General features: G+C 41.0%; 1 protein-coding gene across 1 annotated transcript in view; it reads left to right on the forward strand.

Moving 5' to 3' along the window:
• The window catches only part of LOC132400772 (pecanex-like protein 1), a 232,878-nt gene that overhangs the window by 125,220 nt on the left and 86,621 nt on the right, over nucleotides 1-21,037 (forward strand). The gene's annotated exons all lie outside the window — the stretch shown is intronic.

Here is a 21,037-nt window from a genome sequence, read left to right on the forward strand (position 1 = left end):
TCATAAAACATGTTCTCTAATCCAGACAAAATTCTATTAAATTTCCTCTGCACTCTCTCTAAAGCTTCCACATCTTTCCTATAATGAGGTAACCCGAACTGAACACATAATCAAAATGAGGCCTAACCATGGTTGTAAAGAGCTGCAAAATTTTCTTGCGAAATTTATTGACAGATAAATTGGCATATAGCCAAACTTCTCATTATGTCAATCCAATGTTTTGGAAAGAAATGCTACTATTTTATCTCATTGCTTTACATAGTGTTTCACATCCTATATTAGCAGTAGTCTTAGTAGTGCGATTACTCAAGTCAAGTATGATGTTCTCCTAAGAGCTTGTCTGTTGGTGGGTCCTCAGGTAGCTGTAGAGGCTGATACGGGATCCACGTATTCTAGTACTGTGTGGGCAAGAATAAATGGTGGCTGTGGTTAGTGGCTGAGTCTTGGTTGTTCAATCTCTCCACATGTTCTCTGCAGCAAAGGAGTGGTTATTCTATAGCACAACTCCCTCTTGAACAGATTTCCTCCAGTTGTTTCTATTGAGTGCAATGTCTTCCCAGTCTTTAGATGTAATGTTGAATTTCTTCAGGCTGATTCTAATGTTATCTTTGAAGCATTTCCTTTATAGGTACCTGAAAAGGAATGGTACAAAGACTCAGGGTGATTATTTGGTACCATTAAACTAGCTTTGTAAAATCTCTTTTTTTGATTGAGATGCATTTACAATTCAGCAGGATTAAATATCCATCAGTTGTCTTTCAGTATCTAAGCATTGGGTATTTTACAGAAGCTTTCATCTTCTGCCACTTAGCACTTGGCTAGGTGAAAGTCAAGTGTTGTTGTAGAGTGTTGAGGAAATAGTGAAGCCCACACATGGAATAAATAAATAACTTCAAGCAGTGTGAATTCTCCATATAAATAGGGCAAATGCAAGCAAGCTTTTTCCACTGAATTTGGTTGAGACTAGAACTAGAGGTCATGGGTTAAAGATGAAAGCTGAAAAGTTTAAGGGGATCATTCAGAGGATGGTGCAAATGTGGAGCGATGTGTCAGCGGAAATGGTGGATACAGGTTCAATTTCAATGTTTAAGAGAAATTTGGATAGGTACATGGATGGGAGGAGCATGAGGGCTATAGTCCAGATGCAGGTTGATGGAACAAGGTAGAATAATAGCTCGGCATGTACTAGGTGGGCCAATGGACCTGTTTCTGTTCTGTAGTGTTCTGTGACTTGAAAATGCACAGACATTTTACCCAAGGTGCCACACAATTCAAGAAACCCTGTCTTGAGGCAACTATTGTATTTCCATTTAACCTGCAGCTAATTTAAGGTTAATTTAGCAGTACCTTCATAAGCAGGATTTATGTCTGTGAGCCAGAAGACACCAAGGTTAATGCCTATTCCAGGAATTGGAGCCCATAATACAACTAACCCTTCAGGGCAGTACTGAGGGTTAAGACTTTCAGATAAGATAATAAAGCAAGACCCCATCCTATCATAAATTCTTCACATATTATCTTAAGAAAAGCTGTGTGGTTTACTCCAGTATTTCAGAAAAATTCTGCAAAAATTGTAGAGGGAAATGTAGGAAGGAAGAGTTAGGTTGATCTTAGAGTAGATTAAAAGTCGGCATAACATTGTAGGCCAGAAAGCCTGTACTGTGCTGTATTATACAGTTGTTATCAATGTCAGGGTCATAAAAGATGGAAATCCCTGAAAAGGAATGATTGGCAAAGAGGAAGTAAGAAAAACTAATTCCAACACCTCCTCCTGAGCAAATTTTGGAAGCACATTCTTTTTTATTTAACACACACACACAATGTTGAAGGGTCTCAGAAGGCTAGGCAACATTTTATGTGTGTTGTTCGGATTTCCAGCATCTGCACATTTTCTCTTGTTTGTGATCAGATTCTTACTTATTTATTTTTACTTAAAGACACAGTACAGTAACAGGCCCTTCTGGCCCAATGAGCCACCCAATTACACCCAACCTACTAAGCATAATATCTTTGGAATCTTTGAGGAAACCGGAACACCTGGAGGAATTCCACACGGTCATGGGGAGAACATCCAAACTCCTTAGAGACAGCAGCAGGAATTGAACCCGGGTTGTTGCTGCTGTAAAGCGTTACGCTAACCACTATGTTTTTGTGTCTTCCAAATTCGTGTCCTACCTTACACCCATTCATCAGAAACATAAGAACAAGTCATGACAACCACCAGGATACAGTCACTGACACCTGTCAGGTTATATAATCTTCCAAACAGCATACTGCAAGGATGTCCCATTCATCTAAGCCAAGGCAGGTACCAAAGACCATAAGACACAAGCGAAAATAGGAGCAAAATTAGGCCATTTGGCCCATCATGTCTGCTCCACCATTTGATTGTGGCTGGTTTATTTTCCCTCTCAACCCCATTTTCCTGCCTTCTTCCCACAACCTTTGATGCACTTAATACCCAAGATGCTATAAACCTTGTTGCATCTTGCTTCAGTTACCTAGGGAAGAAGGAATCAGTGGAGGTGTGCCAAGCCCACGCGTGGTCCAATGGACATTGTAAGTGCTGTTGGATATTTTTGTTGTGATGGCAAGATGCTGTTGGACATTAGTAATATACAAACCCCATTTCCAGAAAAGTTGGGATATTTTGCAAAATGCAATAAAAACAAAAATCTGTGATATGTTAATTCACGTGAACCTTTATTTAACTGACAAAAGTACAAAGAAAAGATTTTCAGTAGTTTTACTGACCAACTTAATTGTATTTTGTAAATATACACAAATTTAGAATTTGATGGCTGCAACACACTCAACAAAAGTTGGGACAGAGTTAAAATAAGATTGAAAAGTGCACAGAATATTCAAGTAACGCTGGTTTGGAAGACTCCATATTAAGCAGGCTAGTTGGTAGCAGGTGAGGTATCATGACTGGGTATAAAAGTAGCGTCCATCAAAGGCTCAGTCTTTGCAAGCAAGGATGGGCCGTGGCTCGCCCCTTTGTGTCAAAATTTGTGAGAGAATTGTTAGTTCAAAAGGAACATTTCCCAATGCAAGATTGCAGAGAATTTAGGTCTTTCAACATCTACAGTACATAATATTGTGAAAAGATTCAGAGAATTCAGAGACATCTCAGTGCGTAAAGGGCAAGGTCGGAAACCACTGTTGAATGTACGTGATCTTCGAGCCCTCAGGTGGCACTGCCTAGGAAACTGTCATGCTACTGCGATAATTATAGCCACCTGGGCTCAGGAGTACTTCGGAAAACCATTGTCACTTAACACAGTCCATCGCTGCATCCAGAAATGCAACTTGAAACTGTATTATGCAAGGAGGAAGCCATACATCAACTCTATGCAGAAATGCCAGTGAGTTCTCTGGGCCTGAGCTCATCTCAGATGGACCGAAAGACTGTAGAACCATGTGCTGTGGTCAGATGAGTCCACATTTCAGCTAGTTTTCGGAAAAAACGGGCGTCGAGTTCTCCATGCCAAAGATGAAAACGACCATCTTGATTGTTATCAGCGAAAGGTGCAAAAGCCAGCATCTGTGCTGGTATGGGGGTGCATCAGTGCCCACGGCACAGGTGAGTTGCATGTATGTGAAGGTACCATTGACTCTGAGGCATATATTAGGATTTTAGAGAGACATATGTTGCCATCAAGGCAATGTCTCTTCCCGGGACGTCCATGCTTATTTCGGCAGGACAATGCCAGACCACATTCTGCACGGGCTACAACAGCGTGGCTTTGTAGACACAGAGTGCGTGTGCTTGACTGGCCTGCTGTCTCCTATTGAAAATGTATGGCGCATCATGAAGAGGAGAATCAGACAACGGAGACCATGGACTGTTGAGCAGCTGAAGTCTTATATCAAGCAAGAATGGACAAAATTTCCAATTGCAAATCTACTACAATTAATATCCTCAGTTCCAAAACGATTAAAAAGTGTTATTAAAAGGAAAGGTGATGTAACACAATGGTAAGCCTCTGTCCCAACTTTTGTTGAGTCTGTTGCAGCCATCAAATTGTAAATTAGTGTATATTTACAAAATACAATTAAGTTGGTCAGTAAAACTATTGAAAATCTTTTCTTTGTACTTTTGTTAGTTAAATAAAGGTTCAGGTGAATTTAACATATCACAGATTTTTGTTTTTATTGCATTTTGGAAAATATTCCAACTTTTCTGGAAATGGGGTTTGTAGAATACTGAGAACCCAATTCACTGGTTCATCGGCGAGGCTGATGGCGGGTAGCTGTGTGACCTCTGTTGTGGTGCGGACTAGGCCCTCATGCTTGTCTTAAGGTCGCCTGTTGCGGCTGCCAAGGAAGGAGATGTCAGAGCTGGGTGCCCCTGGATTTCACTCTGGTTTGGAGGTTGGCCCCTCCTGTCTGTCCTGTTGGATTGCGTTTGGCTGTGTGATATGAGGGCTTTTCTTGCAGAAATGGCTCCAGGACACATTTATGTACCATTGCTCTACAAGCCATGGCATTCAGTGACTTGGGCTATGTTTAACTTTTTTCTTTTGTAATTGTTTTTCTATTATCATAATTATATGTACTACATGTGCTGTGTGTGACTGTCAGTTCTGTGTAGTGCACATTGGCCCCAGAGGAATACTGTTTTATTAGGCTGCATTCAGGTATATGGTTGAATGACAATTGAATATGAATTTGAACTTCAAAACTCCAGCAAGTACAGTCCAGAGCCATCAAACACTCCTTATATGTTAACCCTTTCAGTCCTGTCATCATTCTCGAAAACGTAATCTGGACTCCAGTGCCAGCACATCCTTCCTTGGATTTAGAGCCTAAAACTACTCACAGTATTCCAAATGTGGTCGGACCAAAGTCTTATAAAACCTCTTTATAGGTTTATTTATTATGTACTGTATATATCAAAACATATAGTGAAATGCGTCATTTGCATTCACAACCAACACACCAAAGGTGTGCTTGGAGCAGCCCACAAGTGCTGCCACACATTCCAGTACCAAAGTAGCATGCCCACGATGCTCAGCAGAACCACGCAGGACACGACAAGCAACAAAACAACAACTGCAAATCAAGCCACCGTTCCTCCCTCTTACCCACCCACATACACTGTCCTCCAACCCCCAGACAGTCTGTATTCAAGTGAACTCAGATTTGGATGCAGATACGCAGACATTGGGCCTTTGACTACCCAAGTGGACTCGCAAGTGTTCTCCACTCCAATCAAAGCACACTTTCTGATCCATCTCTGACAATTAAGTCGTTGACAAAGCATTATGGCTTCCTTCTATGCTGTTGTAATGTAAGATAAGATAATTATACTCATTTGATCCCAATGGACAGACCATTCACCTAACACCAGACTCCCAAGTATGTCCTTCCTTTGGCGTGCTGTCATATTTAATCAAAAATGTTCTGTCCTATTCTGTGCTAATGTGCTGAGAGTTTTAGCGACTTATTCAGACTCTCAAGGGACTGGATAATGATTTCACTGTGACTTCATACATCTGTAAATCCTCCTACCCGAGAAGGAATAGAATTGGTTAAAACAAAACAAAGCAAAAAGGTAAAATTTATTCATCTTATCTGCAGATTTTCTAATCCTTGTTTACTGAGGCAGTGGTTTACCTATCAGGAAAGCCATAGCAAATTAATTTTCTAACTGCATAAGTTGGAAGATTTAATATTATTACAGAATTCTCAGGCTTAGCCATGGAGATGCTTTCACTCATGCACGTCCATAAAGCTGGTACAGAATCCAGGAGCAATATTTTTAAAGTGAGTGAAGTGAAAATATAAAACACAAGAGATTTTACAGATGCTGGAATTCCAGGGTAGCACATACAGAATGCTGGAGGAACTCAGCAGGTCAGAGATCATCTATAGAAAGGAAGTAACAGTTCACTTTTCGGGCCAAGACTCTTCAACAGGACTGGAAAGGAAGGGGATGAAGCCAGAGTAAGAAGGTGGGGGGAATGGAGGGAGTACAAGCTGGAAGGTGATAGGTTCATTATAAAGCTTGTTTCTGGAGGCTGCCTTTGAAGTGAATTGTGTAAATGCACTACAGCAGGCCCTGGGGATGTTCAAGAATGAGGGAGCAATAAAAGGGTTGAGAAATGTTTTAGATAAAAAGAAGGATCACATTAATGACATTGACCATTTAGGATAAATGACCTGTTTTTCTACGGTAATTTCTATTTTCCTCAAATTACAGGCAGTAAATTACTCTGCACAGACATCATAGAGTGAGCACCCATAGTGTCCTTTGTTTCTGCATACTGACTCTGACACTGATACTGAGCCTGTGCATCCTCACAGGGAGCTCGGCATCACACAGCAGTCATGCAGCTTAAGAACCTTAGCCTGGTGCTCTTTAGCTAGATCTTACTTCCCTGCTTCTTAGTTCCTCCCCCACTCACCTATCAGCTTCCAACTTGTACTTCCCCTCCCCCTACCTCCTTATTCTGGCTTCTTCCCCCTTCCTTTCCAGTCCTAATGAAGGGCTTTGACCTGAATCATTGACTGTTTATTTATTTCAGTGGATGCTGCCTGACCAGCTAAGTTCCTCCAGTACCTTATGTGTGTGCTCAGTAGTTAAGTTGCTCTTTGTCCTGTATGGTTATGGTGCTGTCACTAAAACACATAGCATATTGGTTAATGTAATGCTTTACAGCACTAGCTGACTGGGGTTCAATTCCCACAGCTGTCTATAAGGAATTTGCATGTTCTCCTTGGGATCACTAGGATTTCCACTGGGTTTTCCGGTTTCAGTTGTAGGGATGCTAATTTGGTGCCAGAAGGACTACAATACTTACGGGCTGCCCAGCACATCCTCACTGATTTGATTTGTTGCATATCGGTATATGTTTTGATGTACGTGACAAATAATGCTAATCTTTAAACCAGGCTTGAGCCTGCTTAGCATCCACCTAATACCAAAAGCCCCCTCTCACTCTTAATAAGATAAATGATTGATAAAGACTGATTCCAAGAAAGGCAAGTGGAATTGAACCAGGTTGCAGGGTCCAGTGACTTAGAATTTCCAGTAACGAGATTGACAAACACAAGGGATAGTTTTACCACTGCTCACATTTTACCTTAATCCTAACCCGTAATCTTAGATGAGATCAGGCGTTTTCAGGGTAGTCTGGCTGTATCGCTGGCCTTTATCAGTGCTGTACATTTGTTAAATATATGTCAGAAATACATGTGCATACAGGTCTCCTCTGGAAGGAGCGCTATTCAGTGGGGAATTGATTATGAACAGGACGTTGCCTGCTCCTGTGCATTCATGGGATAAGTGTTATGTTTGACACTCCAGCAAATTGAACAAACTGTTATCCATGCAATAAATTAAATGGTGCACAGTGAATACCTCACACCGAGTTCACATCTACATGCACTCGATGCTTAATTTTGTGCTGGCTATATTCATAAGACGAATTATCGATTCTACTCTGGTGCAAGTCATTTTCTGCCCCATTAACAATGAAACCAATTTAGGATTTGTAGATGGGAAAGACAAGTGGGATGTACAGGTTAAGATAGTAAATGTGAAGCACGACAATGGCTATATTTCATTAGGAGTTGGGAGAGATTTGGTATGTTACAAGAGTCTCCTGCAAATTACTACAGATGTACCATGGAGAGCATTCTAACCAGTTGCTTTACTGCCTGGTACAGAAGGACAACTGCACAGGATCAAATGGAAAAGGCTGCAGAAGACCATAAGACATAGGAACAGAATTAGGCCATTCAGCTCATTGAGTCTGCTTTGCCATTCCATCATGGCTGATCCTGAATCCCACTAAAACCCATACATCTGCCTTCTCGCCATAACCTTTGATGTCCTGACCAATCAGGAAATAAGTCCACAGACTTACTACTTTCTGGCTAAACAAATTCCTCCTTACCTTTGTTCTGAAAGGTTGCTCCTCAGTCTTAAGGCTGTGCCCTCTAGTTCTGGATACCCCCCCCCCCCCCGCCATCCTCTCCACATCCACCCTATCTAGTCCTTGCAACATTCAGTAGGCTTCAATAAGAACCCCACCTCCGCCCGCATTCTTATAAATTCCAGTGTATAGGCCCAAAGATGCCAAATGCTCCTCATATGTTAATCACTACATTCCTAGAATCATCCTTGTGAACCTCTCTAATGGACTCTCTCTAATGACAACACATCTCTTCTGAAATATGGGGCCCAAAACTATTAACAATACTCCAAGTGTGGCCTGACTAGTGTCTTATAAAATCTCGGCATTATCTCCTTGTTTTATTATTGTGTTCTCCTTGAAATGAATGCCAACTTTAGCTTCTTTACTACAGATTCAACCTGTAAATTAACCTTCTGGAAGTCTTGCACATGGACTCCTAGGTCCCTTTACATCTCTGATATTTGAATTTTCTGCCCATTTAGATGATAGTCTGCACTTTTATTCCTTTTACCAAAAAGCATTATCATACATTTCCCAACACTGTATTCCATCTGCCACTTTTTTGCCCATTCTTCCAATTTGTCTCGGTCCTTCTGTAATCACATTGCTTCCTCAGCACTACCTACCCCTCTACCTATCTTCGTAACATTTGCAAACCTTGCCACAAAGCCATCAATTTCATTATCTAAATCATTGACAAACAGTGTGAAAAGTAGTGGTCACAATACTGACCCCTGAGGATCATCACTAGTCACTGGCAGCCAACTAGAAAAGGCCCCTTTTATTCCCACTCAATGCCTCCTGCCTGTCAGCCATTCCTCTATCCATGTCAGTATTTTCCTGTAATGCCATGAGATCTTATCTTGTTAAGCAGCCTCATGTGTAGCATCTTATCAAAAGCCTTCTGAAAATCCAAGTAAGTGACTTCCACTGCCTCTCCTTTTTCCATCCTGCTTGTTACTTCCTCAAAGAACTCTAACAGATTGGTCAGGCAAGACCTCCCTTTGCCATGATTACTTTGACTTATTTTATCATTAGTTTCCAAGTACCTCGAAACTTCATCCTTAATAATAGACTCCAACACTGAGGATAAGCTAACTGGCCTATAATTTCTTTTGCCTCCCCCCCCCCCTTCCTAAAGAGTGGAGAGTGGAGTGACTTTTGCAATATCCCAGGTCCTCTGGTACCATGCCAGAATCAAGTGATTCTTGAAAGATCATGACCAATGCATTTGCTATCTCTTTATCAACCTCTTTCAGAACTCTGGAATATGTCCATCTGGTCCGGGTGAGTTATCCACCTTAAGACCTTGGAGTTTGGTGAGCAGCATTTCCTTTGTAATAGCAATGGCTATCACTCCTGCTCCTTGACACTCACAGACCTCTGGTACACTGCTAGTATGTTCCTCAGTAAAGGCTGATGCAAAATACTCAAGTTTATTTGCTATTTCTTTGTCCCCCATTACTACCTCACCAGCATCATTATCCGGTGGTCCAATATCAACTCTCACCTCCCTCTTGCTCTTTATATAACTGAGAAAACGTCTAGTATCCTGCTTTATATTATTGGCTAGTTTGCCCTCATGTTTCATCTTTTCCCTTGTTATGGCTTTTTAGTTGCCTTTTGTTGGATTTTAAAAACATTCCAGTCATCCAACTTCCCATTCACTTTTGCTACACTATATGCCCTTTCTTTGGCTTTTATGCAGTCCTTAACTTCCCTTGTCAGCCACAGTTGCTTACCCCTGACATTTGAGAACTTATTCTATGGGACAAATCTTTCCTGCACCCTGTGAAGTATTTCCAGAAACTTCAGCCACCTCTGTCCTGCTGTCATCCACACTAGTGTCACCCTCCAATCCACCTAAGCAAGCTCCCCTCTCATGCCTCTATAATTCCCTTTATTCTAATGTGATACTGATACATGTGACTTATACTTATTCCTCTCCAGTTGAAGTATGAATTCAATCATATTTTGAGCACTGTCTCCTAAGGGTTCCTTTACCTTAAGCTCCCTAATAAAATCTGGGTTATTACACAACACCCAATCTAAAGATGGCCTTTCCCTGAATAGGCTCAAGCTTAAGCTGCTCTAAAAAGCCATCTCGAAGGCATTTAACGGATTCCCTCCCTTGCGACCAACCCAATTTTCCTAATTCCCTTGTGTGTTGAAATCCCCCATCACAGTTGTGACATTACCCTTATTATATACCTTTTCCAGCTCCCTTTGCAATCTCAACCCTGCCTCCAGCTTGGCTACTATTTGGAGGCCTATATCTGAGTCCCATCATGTTTTTTGTTTATCCTTGCAGTTTCTTAATTCCACCCACAAAGATTCAACATTCTCTGCCCCTATGTCACTTCTTTCTAAAGACATAATTCCACTTCTTATCAACAGAGCCATATTACCACCTATGTCTTCATTCCTGTCCTTTCGATACAAAGTGTATTCTTTGACATTATGCTCCCAACTATGACCTTTCAGCCACGTCTCAGTGATGCCCACATTGTCATACTGACCAGTCTCTAATTGCAACACAAGTTGATCCACCTTATTTCAAATGCTACGTGTATTTAAATACAGCACCTTCAGTCCTACATTCTTTGCCCTTTTGAATTTTGCCTCTGTAGTACAATTTAACTCTTTGCACTGTCTGCATTTGTAGCCAATAATTGGCTTTTCCTTCCTTATATTAATATTACACCCATCATCTACTTGTAAACCTACTGGCTCATCCTTAGCTGTATCATACTGGTTCACTCCCAACAGCTTCAGCAAACCTGCCTGCAAAGATATTGGTCCCCCCTGGATTCAAGTGTAACCAGCCCCTTTTGCACAGATACCATCTACCCCAGAAGAGGACCCAGTGATCCAGAAATCTGAATCGCTGCCCCCTGCTCCAATTCCTCAGCCACGCATTTATCTGCCACCTCATTCTATTCCTATCCTCCTCACTGCTGCTGGCACAGGTAGCGATCCCAAGATTACTACCCTCGAGGTCCTACTTCCTTTTTAACTTCCTGTATTCTGTTTTCCGGACCTCTTCCTTTTTTCTACTTATATCATTGGTACTAATATGTACCAGGACTTCTGGCTGCTCACCCTCCCTTTTCAGGATATTGTGGACATGTTCAGAAACATCACGGACCCCGACACCTGAGAGGCAAACTCCCATCTGTATTTCTTTTTCATGTCCACAGAATCGGCTATCCATCCCCCTAACTATAGAGTCCTCTATTACTGCTGCCGTCCTCTTCAGGTCCCTAAGCTTCTGAGCCACAGTGCCGGAAGCACAGCTGCTGTTGCTTCTCCCCAGGTAGATTATTCCCCCCACCCCTCAACAGTACTCAAAATGGAGTAATTATTGTTGAGGGAGATGTCCACAGGGGTTCTCTCCACTATCTGATGTTATCCCTTCCCTGTATTGACAGTCACCCATTTATTTGTCTCCCTTAGCCTCGGGGTGACCGCCTCTCTGTAGCTCCTGTTTGTCACCTCACTTTCCCTAACGAGCCAAAGGTCATCAAACTGCAGCTCTCGTTTCTTCTAACATAGTCTCTAAGGGGCTACATCTCGATGTACCTGGTGTGGATAGGGCCATCAGGGAGGCTGAAAGTCTCCTGGAAATCCCACATCTCTCACCCAGAACAGAACACTGGCCCTGCTGACATGCCCCCTATTCTTTCAAGAGTTGATGAGAAAAAGAAATTAGTAAACTTACCTACATACCTTACCTCTGCCTGTTCTTGTTGGTTTATTGAGCCTAAGTGTTACCACTCTAACAATGACCACTCCACTAGACGGTTCCTCTCTTTTATGGAGACTGAGTTTTTGAAACTGCGCTCCAGACCTGCAAAGGAACTGTGCAGTACTATCCCTGCACTGCTGTCCAATCAAAGACTCCCGCTGAAAACTGGCTGCTTTTTCAAGCTCTGCTCTGAACCTGTGCAGGAATGCTTCTAATGCATCTACACTGCTGTCCAATCAAGAAGGTTGGAAATTCAGGCAGCTGCATCATGGGCATTAGCCTCCCCAACACGGATAACATCTTCAAAAGGTGATGCCTCAAAATGTGGCATCCAGCAATAAGGACTCCTATCCCCAGGACGTACCCTCTTCTCATTACTACCATCGAGGAGGTACAGGAAACTGAAGTCACACACTCAAAGTATTAGGAACAGCTTCTTCCCCTCCGCCACCAGATTTCTGAATAGACAGTGAACCCACCCATGAACATCCCCTCACTACTTTTGCTCTCCTTCTGTACCGCTTATTTTATTTAATTTCTTATATATATAGAGAGAGCAATTAAACACATTTATCTGTATGCACTGTACTGCTGTTGCCAAACATCAAATTTCATGACATATGCTAGATGTTAAACCTGATTCTGATAAATTTAGTATGATACCAATTTTGCATATGTTAAAGCTCTGAAATATGTCATTTTATTCATCAGTAGCTCTTACTTTGCTATTTATTTTTTCATATTTGATTTGTTATTAGCTGTCCCTTCAGTTTTTCTAAAAGAATACAAACAGCGCCTTGAAAAAGTATTCAGCTCCCAGCCTTATGTAAATGAGTATCACAACCAGGGATTTTGATCAATTTAACTGAGAATTTTTATTTGTGAATCATATGCTCCTTTTTTCACAGTAGAGTGAAAAAATAGGGAAATTTGTAAAGCATGAAGATGATGCACTGTATTAGATTTATGTCAGACATGCTATTTAAAAAAAATATCCCCGACGTGAAGCCTTTGCAAAGTGTCACCTTGAAGTTACTGTAAAGATGTGGAACAAGGTCTTGTGGTTGGATGATACCAAAGTGAAACTTTATGGCCTCAACACTAAGCAGTGCATATGGTGAGAATCTAATATCGTGCATCAGCCAGGTAACACCATCCCGACTGTAAAGTATGTCATCATGCTTTTGGGATTCCTTTCAGTAGTAGGGACTGCAAATCTGGAAAGGATTTATGGAAGATTAATTCTGTTAAACACAGAGATCCTGGATAAAATCTTGCTAGCCTCTGCCAGAAAGCTTAAACGAGGAGGAATTTCATCTTCCAGCAGGACGACGACCCAAATCACACTACCAGAGCAACCATGAAGTGGCTTCAATTTAAAAAAAATTGATGACCTCAAGTAGCCAGAGTCCTGACTTTAAAGCAATCAAACATCTCTGGCAAGACCTCAAGACGACTGTCCATTGCCACTCCCCAACTAACCTGGCACAGCCTGAGCAATTTTGTAAGGATAAATGGGAAAATCTTATTCCATCAAGTTGCACAAAGATAATAGACACTGAACCAAAAAGACTACTGGTTGTAATAGCTATGAGAGGTAATACAGCAAGTGCACAGCAAGGGAGGGTGAATACTTTTGAACTGACTTATCAGTTTTAGAATTTTTAGTTTTTCATGCTTTACAATTTTCAGTCTTTTCAGGTTCTACTGTGAAAAAAGAAGTATGTGATTCACTAATAAAATTCTCAAGTTAATTTGATCAAAATCCCTGGTTGTAATATTCATTTATGTGAACAAAGGTTTGGGGGCTGAATACTTCTTCAAGGCACTATATTTCTGTAAATATCACCCTTTTTTCCTGTCAACTCCCACACCTATCATCAGTCACATGAGAACATTTGTGTATGCGTATTTCACTATCATTTGCTTGTCACGGCAACCAGATGTCTGTGTTCACAGGTCCCCGCAGGCAGGCACTGGGAACGAGAGAGCTCCCAGTAAGTCAGCGAGAACAAAATGTAGTGTGGCTGGGAATGCAGAGTATTTGACATTAGTTGCTCTCTTCCGCAAAAGCATATAGTGCCTACTCCGCATCTGTTGAGGATTTATTGGTAAGGTTGAGGGGACACAATAAGGATAAGCAATAAGGATAAAAAAGGATCCAGTATGTTCCTCTTCCCACTTCATATGCAGGAGTGGGAGTTCACACAATGAGCTCTGTCACAGCACTGATCTGCAGAGCTATCATCTACAAATTAACCTTTAATTAAGAGTTTTCAGAAGCCAGTACCATATGGTTGCCATGGCAACTGAAAGCGTTTCCCCAACCCCATACATCTCAGTAATTTAATAACTGCTAATTAGTTTCAGTAACACATGAATATGAGTCACTGCTGTTGCCAAAGAAATGTTTGCAAAAATACCTTCACATGCTCCTTAAACAAAAGGCTTTTAGACTTGAAATGTTCACGAGCAATCACTAAAATCCAAACTTAAAAGCTCAGCACGCTGCTCAAGTTTGACTTTAATTTTGAAAGTGGGTGCAGATGTTTTAATTACATCAGGCCAGCCTTCATATCTTTGTACTTGTGTCTGACTGTAGATAGCAATTAAGCTAAAAATAAAATCCTTGGGAGATTTAGAGCTGGTGCGTGCTGATCACTGTGTGACACTTAACATGATGAGGCTGCACTTTCAGTCTGTGGGATCTTTCTAACTGTTCCGAAGTGTCCTTCACATGTCATCAACAGTGGGGCTCTGCGTGTTGTGCAGGACTGAAACATTCAGTTCCTCAACCCTGTTCCACTACTCAGACCATGGGTGATGTGCATTATAAATACATTTCTCAATTTTCCTTCCCCCCCTCTTGATAATCTTAACCAAGAAAAATGTACTTAATAGTATTGAAATTTTCAACTGACAGCCCACCCACCTCCACCCTGCCCCATATCTGTTGCAAGCACTGAAACATTAACCTGTCAATCATTATGCTTAAAAAAATCCAAGACTTATTTTTATTCAAAGTTAAGATAAAGATGACCTTTTATTTGTCACATATGCATTAAAACATACATGGAAATGCACTTTGATGATTCATTAGAAAACTGAATGGGATTTTCTGTGTAAATTGATGTTTTTTAAGATAAAGGTTAGAGGCCACTGAGTCGATGTTCGTGGTCTTCCGCTACTATAACATTCACTTCACTTCAAGGTTCAACATTATGTTGTTCGGAGATGCTCTTCTGCACACCATTGTGGTAAAGTGTAGTTATTTGAGTTACTGTCACTTTCCTGTCAGCTTGAACCAGTCTGGCCATTCTCCTCTGATCTCCCTAATTGTTTCACCACATAACTTCCTGTCATTGTTTTTTTTGTTTGTTTTTTGCACCAGTTTCTGTAAACTCTAAAGACTGTTGTGCGTGAAAATCCCAGGAGATCAGCAGTTTCTGAGATACTCAAAACACCCCATCTGGCACCAACAATCTTTCCATGGTCAAAGTCACTTGGATCACATTTCTTCCCCATTCTGATGTTTGGTCTGAACAACAACTGAACCCCTTGACCATGTCTACATGTTTTATGTATAGAGTTGCTAACACGATTGGTTGATTAGTTAGTTGTATTAAGGAGCAAGTGTACTGATTTATCTATTATAGTGGCTGCTGAGTGTGTTTCAGTGTCTTGAAATTATCAACTAACAGGCCATCCCCACCCAACCTGACAATCACTGTGCTTAAAAATACCCAAGACCTATTTTTCATTTAAAGATTAGATAAAGATCACCTTTATTGGGTAAACTTTATGGTAATTGTCTGGATGCAGGTCGATGGGACTAAGCAGATTAATAGTTTGGCACAGACCAGATGAGCCAAAGGGCTTGCTTTTGTGCTGTAGTGATCGACACTAGTGCTTATGATCTACTTAAGTCTGCTGTCTGGACATTAGCCTCGTTTCCTTTACATGCATTTAAACTGTTTGCTTCCACCATATTATGTAACTGTGAGCTCAATATACTCATCACTTACTAAGCAGTTCCAAGAGAATTTATTATTTGATTTATTAATGACTGCTTTACAGTTATCGCCCACAGTACTGCTGTCCCCCACAAGCATCTTCTGCTCAGCTGCACCAACAAGCCTTGTAATAATAAGCTTCCATTTGGTCTTCAGTTCTTCAGAAGACAGCTCACTATAAGCCCTTGAATTTGTTAGTCAAACTTGCTTTGATTCTCTAGTAAATTAAAAATTTTAAAATGCTGCACGTTACTTTGATCTTTTCCTTTTGTAGTTAATTCTCTTTGGCAACCTCTCATATGGTACTTGAAGGTGAGCAGGGAAATTCTCACCATTGTCCTCCTCTTCCTCTTCTAAGTTGTCCCTAAGTGAGGTCTATCTTTATATGTATCCTTCCTGTCCCAGTGATGAGGTCTTTGGAGCTTCTGTTGGCCATAAGACATAGGAAAAGACTGAATTAATCAGAATCAGGTTTATTATCACCGGCATGTGACGTGAAATTTGTTAACTTAGCAGCAGCAGTACAATGTAATACATAATATAGAGGGAAAAAAACAAAATAAAATAATAAATAAATTGCAGTACTGTATATGTATATTGAATAGATTAAAAACTGTGCAAAAAAACAGAAATACTACAGATTAAAAAAGTGAAGAAGTGTTCAAAGATTCAATGTCCATTTGGGAATCGGATGGCAGAGGGGAAGAAGTTGTTCCTGAATTGCTGAGTGTGTGCCTGCAGGCTTCTGTACCTCCTGCTCGATAGCAGCAGCGAGAAAAGGGCATGCTGTGGGTGCTAGAAGTCCTTAATAATGGATGCTGCCTTTCTGAGTGATGCACCATCAATAACTCTCTGAGACGAGATATCGGCTTTTATTGACTAGAAGAAAGAACAAGCAGCAATTGACCACCACACTACATCCTGGAGACTTGAGGGCAGGGCTCAGGCCTCAATCGCCTTTATACCGGGGTCTGTGGGAGGAGCCACAGGAACAGTCAGCGGGGGCGTGTCCAGACAGGTATATGTAGTTCACCACACTGAGACACCGCTCCTTGAAGATGTCCTGGGTTCTTTGTAGGCTAGTACCCAAGATGGAGTGGACTAAATTTACGACCCTCTGCAGCTTCTTTCGGTCTTGTGCAGTAGCTCCCCCTGCCCCCACCAGACAGTGATGCAGCCTTTCTGAATGCTCTTCACAGTACATCTATAGAGGTTTTTGAGTGTATTTGTTAACATACCAAATCTCTTCAAACTCCTAATGAAGCATGGACTGAATGGCCTAATTTCACCTTGGCCATTCCATCTTGACTGATTTATTATCTCCCTCAATCCCATTCCCCTGCCTTCTCCTCATAATCTTTGACACCCTGACTGATCAAGAACGTATCAATCCCCACTTTAATATAATCATTGACTTGGCTACCTGTCCGTGGCTATGAATTCCATAGATTTGTTATCCTCCAGCTAAAGAAATTACTCCTCATTTCTGTTCTAATGGACTTTCTTCTATTCTGAGGCTGAGCCCTTTGGTCCCAGACTCATCCACTATAGGAAATATCATTACCCACATCCTATCTATCTAGGCCGTTTAATATTTGATGAGTTTCAATGAGATCCCCTCCCCTTGCATTCTTCTAAACCCCAGCGAGTACAGGCCCAGAGCCATCAAACACTCCTTAAATGTTAACCCTTTCATTCTCAGAATCATTCTTGTGAACAATTCTGTCAGTGTTTTTGTAGCTCTGTGCTTTTACTAGATGGAATTGCTGGACCCATGCCCAACCCTCCTCCTTTCACAGCTGGGCTTGGGACCGTCCATGGCAGAATTACCATTGTTCTCAGTCAAACTTTATCCCTCAGCTATTCCCTCAGTCAAAAACAGTTTGACTGATTTTTATCGCAATGTTATTTTGTAATCTTGTTATGTAATCATTGTTTTTATTTACATTACAGCAGTAGAACATGGAAGAGTACAGCACAAGAATATAGCTCTTCGGCCCACAAAGTTATGCCAAACCAATTCAATAAGTAATCAAGTGGCTAACTAAACTTATCCCTGCCTACAAAATGTTCATATCCCTCCATTTGCCTCACATTCATGTGCCTATCTAAATGTTTCTTAAAAATCCTGAATGTATCAGCCTCTACCAGTACCCTAGGCAGTGAATTCCAGGCACCAGCACACTGTTGAGTTAAAAAAAAAATGCCCCTCGCATCTCCTTTGAAATTGCCCTCTCTTAGCTTAATTACATGGCCTCTGGTATTAGATATCTCAACCCAGGGAAAAAGATACTGTGTGCCTCTTATAGCACATGCTCTCTTTGCCATGCAATATCCTGGTAAACCTCGTCTGCACCCTCTCCAAAGCTTCAAAAGTATTTAATTTTGGAATGATGGGTCAAGACAGAATAGCATACATAGTAATAGAATGAGTAAAGAAACAATTGAAGGGCCCAGATGAAATTCTTAAAGCACTTCTATTTTTGAGCCTGTAGCAGAAAAAAAATCTTCCCTAATAAACAAGGAAACTTTAACTTTAAAAATAATTAGAATTCAGATCACTGCTTCACTTTCTATCTTTGGTGTACAAGTTAAAAACTGTGTGAAGGCTGTAGCAAAGATTTAATTTGGTGTTTTAGTGAAACTAAAAAAAATGCAGGCTAAAGATGCATAATTGTTTCCCAGCGACAGGAGCTGTGAGAACAGAATGTAGGTAGGTCAGCCAAGATTGAAATATCCCAGAACAATTTCAGATTTTTATGCATTCCCAAGATGACCCAAATAGGGGTAGAACATTACAACACAGAAACAGATCCTTTGGCCCATCTAGTGCATGTTGAACTATTAATCTGTCTAGACTCATTGACCTACACCAGGCCCTTGGACCTTCATACCTTTCCCATCCACATACCTATCAAAATTTCTCTTAAATGTTGAAATCGAAACTGCAACCTACTTTAGCTGGCAGCTCATTTGACACTCCCACCACTTTCTGAGTGAAGAAGTTCCTGTCCATGTTTCCCTAAAACATTTCATCTTTTACCCTTAATCTATCACATCTAGTACTTGTTTCACCAAACCTCAGTGGAAAAAGCCTGCTTACATTTACCCTATCTATACCCCTCATAAATGCTTGAAACTACTGAACAGCCTGCTCCATTCTGCTCATTCATCCCATCTACCTATCTGCCTTCCACATTCCTTAATATCTTTACCCAATAAATAATTTAATCAATCTCAGTCCTGAAATTCTTAGGGAAGAGGGTGTTCAAGATTTCCACCAGTTTTTTTTTGTGGAAAACTGTTTTAATACTAAGTGACCTTGAAAATAAGATTGTGTTTGTCTTGAATCAGAATGTGTCATAAAATTTGTTGTTTTGTGACAGCAGTACAGTGCAATACATAACAAATTATCTTGCTGAGTCTACAATCCTCAATGGCCTCTTCTAATCCAATACATTTGAACCTTCATAAAAGATGATGATGCAACTTCTCAAAATGCTCTCCTTCATACATCTGTTGAAATTTGCTAGAGTCTTTGGTGACATATCAAATCTCCTTGAACTCCTAATGAAGTATCGCCACTGATTTGCCTTCTTCATAATGGTATCAGTATGTTGAACCCAGGATAGATCCTCTTGAGATGTTGACGCCCGGGAACTTAAAACTGCTCACTCTTTCCACCACTAACCCCTTGATGAGGACTGATGTATGTTTTCATAATTTCCCCTTCCTGAAGACCACAGTCAATTCTTAGGTCTTACTGACATTGAGTGCAAGGTTGTTGTCAGAGGAAATAATTCTCCTCTAGCTAACCTCCCATATTCCTTATTATTACTTTACTTAAATGTATGTTACCCAAGTTACAGTAGGCATCATTTAGCCCACCCTGTAGCCTTTGGTAAAGCCTTGTGGTGCCGTGCACTTGCCGGACATTGCTGCTGTACACACTGTCTGTTTCATGGTGTAAATGGCAAGGGCTAAGTCGGTTCATCTTCAAACCCCAACAAGAGTTAGCAAGACCCTTGACTATGTCCTGTATGGTAGGCTGGTGTAGATGGTTATAGAACATAGAATAATACAGCACAGTACAGGCCCTTCGAGCTGCAAATATGCCTAAAGAAGAGTTTCTTAAATGCCCCTGAAGTATCTGCATCTACCATCCTGGCAGCACATTCCACGCACCTACCATTCTGTGTAAAACTTGCTTACCTCTGACATTCCCCCCCCCAATACTTTCCTCCAGTCACCTTAAAATTATGACTTCTCATACTAGCCATTCCCCCCACCAAGGGAAAAAGACTGGCTGTTCACTTGATCTATGCCTCTTATCACCTTCTATACCTCTATTAAGCCAGCTCTCATCCTCTTTCTCTCTAAAGAAAAAACCTCGAGCTTGCTCAATCTATTCTCATAAGACATACTCTCCAATCCAGACAGCATTCTGGTAAATCTTCTCTGTATCCTTTCTAAAGCTTCCACATCCTTCCTATAATGAGATGACCAGAACTGAACACAATTCTCCAAATGTGGTCTAAACTGGAAAGGGTATAGAAGAGATTTAGGAGGATGTTGGCAGGACTAAAGAGCCTGAGCTATAGAGAGAGGTTGGCTAGTTTTGGTCTTTATTCCTTGGAACGCAGGAGAATGATGGGTGATTTTGTAGAACTGTTTAAAATTATGAGAGGCGGGCTTAAAATAGATATACATATGTATGACTGAATGATAATTAAACTCAAACTAGTAACAGTCTCAGGGTGGGAAAGTCAGAAGCTACAGAGTATAGAATCAGGGTGATAAGGAAAAGATTTAAAAGAGATCTGAGAGGATAGTCTCTCATCCAGAGAATGGTGTGTGTATGGAACAAGCTACCAGAAGAAGTGGTTGAGGCAGACATCGTAGGATTTAAGAAACACTTGGATAGGTATGTGGAGGGACGGGCCTGTAGAAGAGTCTGTGGATCCCACATTGGCTTCATCATTCATTTCACAGCACACAGAAGTGATAGAAATAGGTCATTCTTAATCACAAGGGATCTCCTATGAAGTGAGAAACTAGTTTAAACTATGAAGCTACAACATTGCTAGAATTGGAAATAAATACACATAAGCTATAAAACTGTTAAAGTTTTATAAACGTGAATAAAGCCTCCCTAACGTGGTGGCACTGAAGCGTAGTGGTTGGTGCAACAATTTCTAGCAGCCAGCTAGATTCCTGCCGCTGTAAGGAGTTTGGATGTTGTCCCTGTGACTGTGTGGGTTTCCTCTGGGTGTTCCAGTTTACTGCTACATTCCAAAGATTTATGGGATAGGGTTAGTGAATTGTGGGCATATTTTATTGGCATCAGG

This window comes from Hypanus sabinus, chromosome 10 (assembly GCF_030144855.1).
Source record: "Hypanus sabinus isolate sHypSab1 chromosome 10, sHypSab1.hap1, whole genome shotgun sequence".
Lineage (NCBI taxonomy): Eukaryota > Metazoa > Chordata > Chondrichthyes > Myliobatiformes > Dasyatidae > Hypanus > Hypanus sabinus.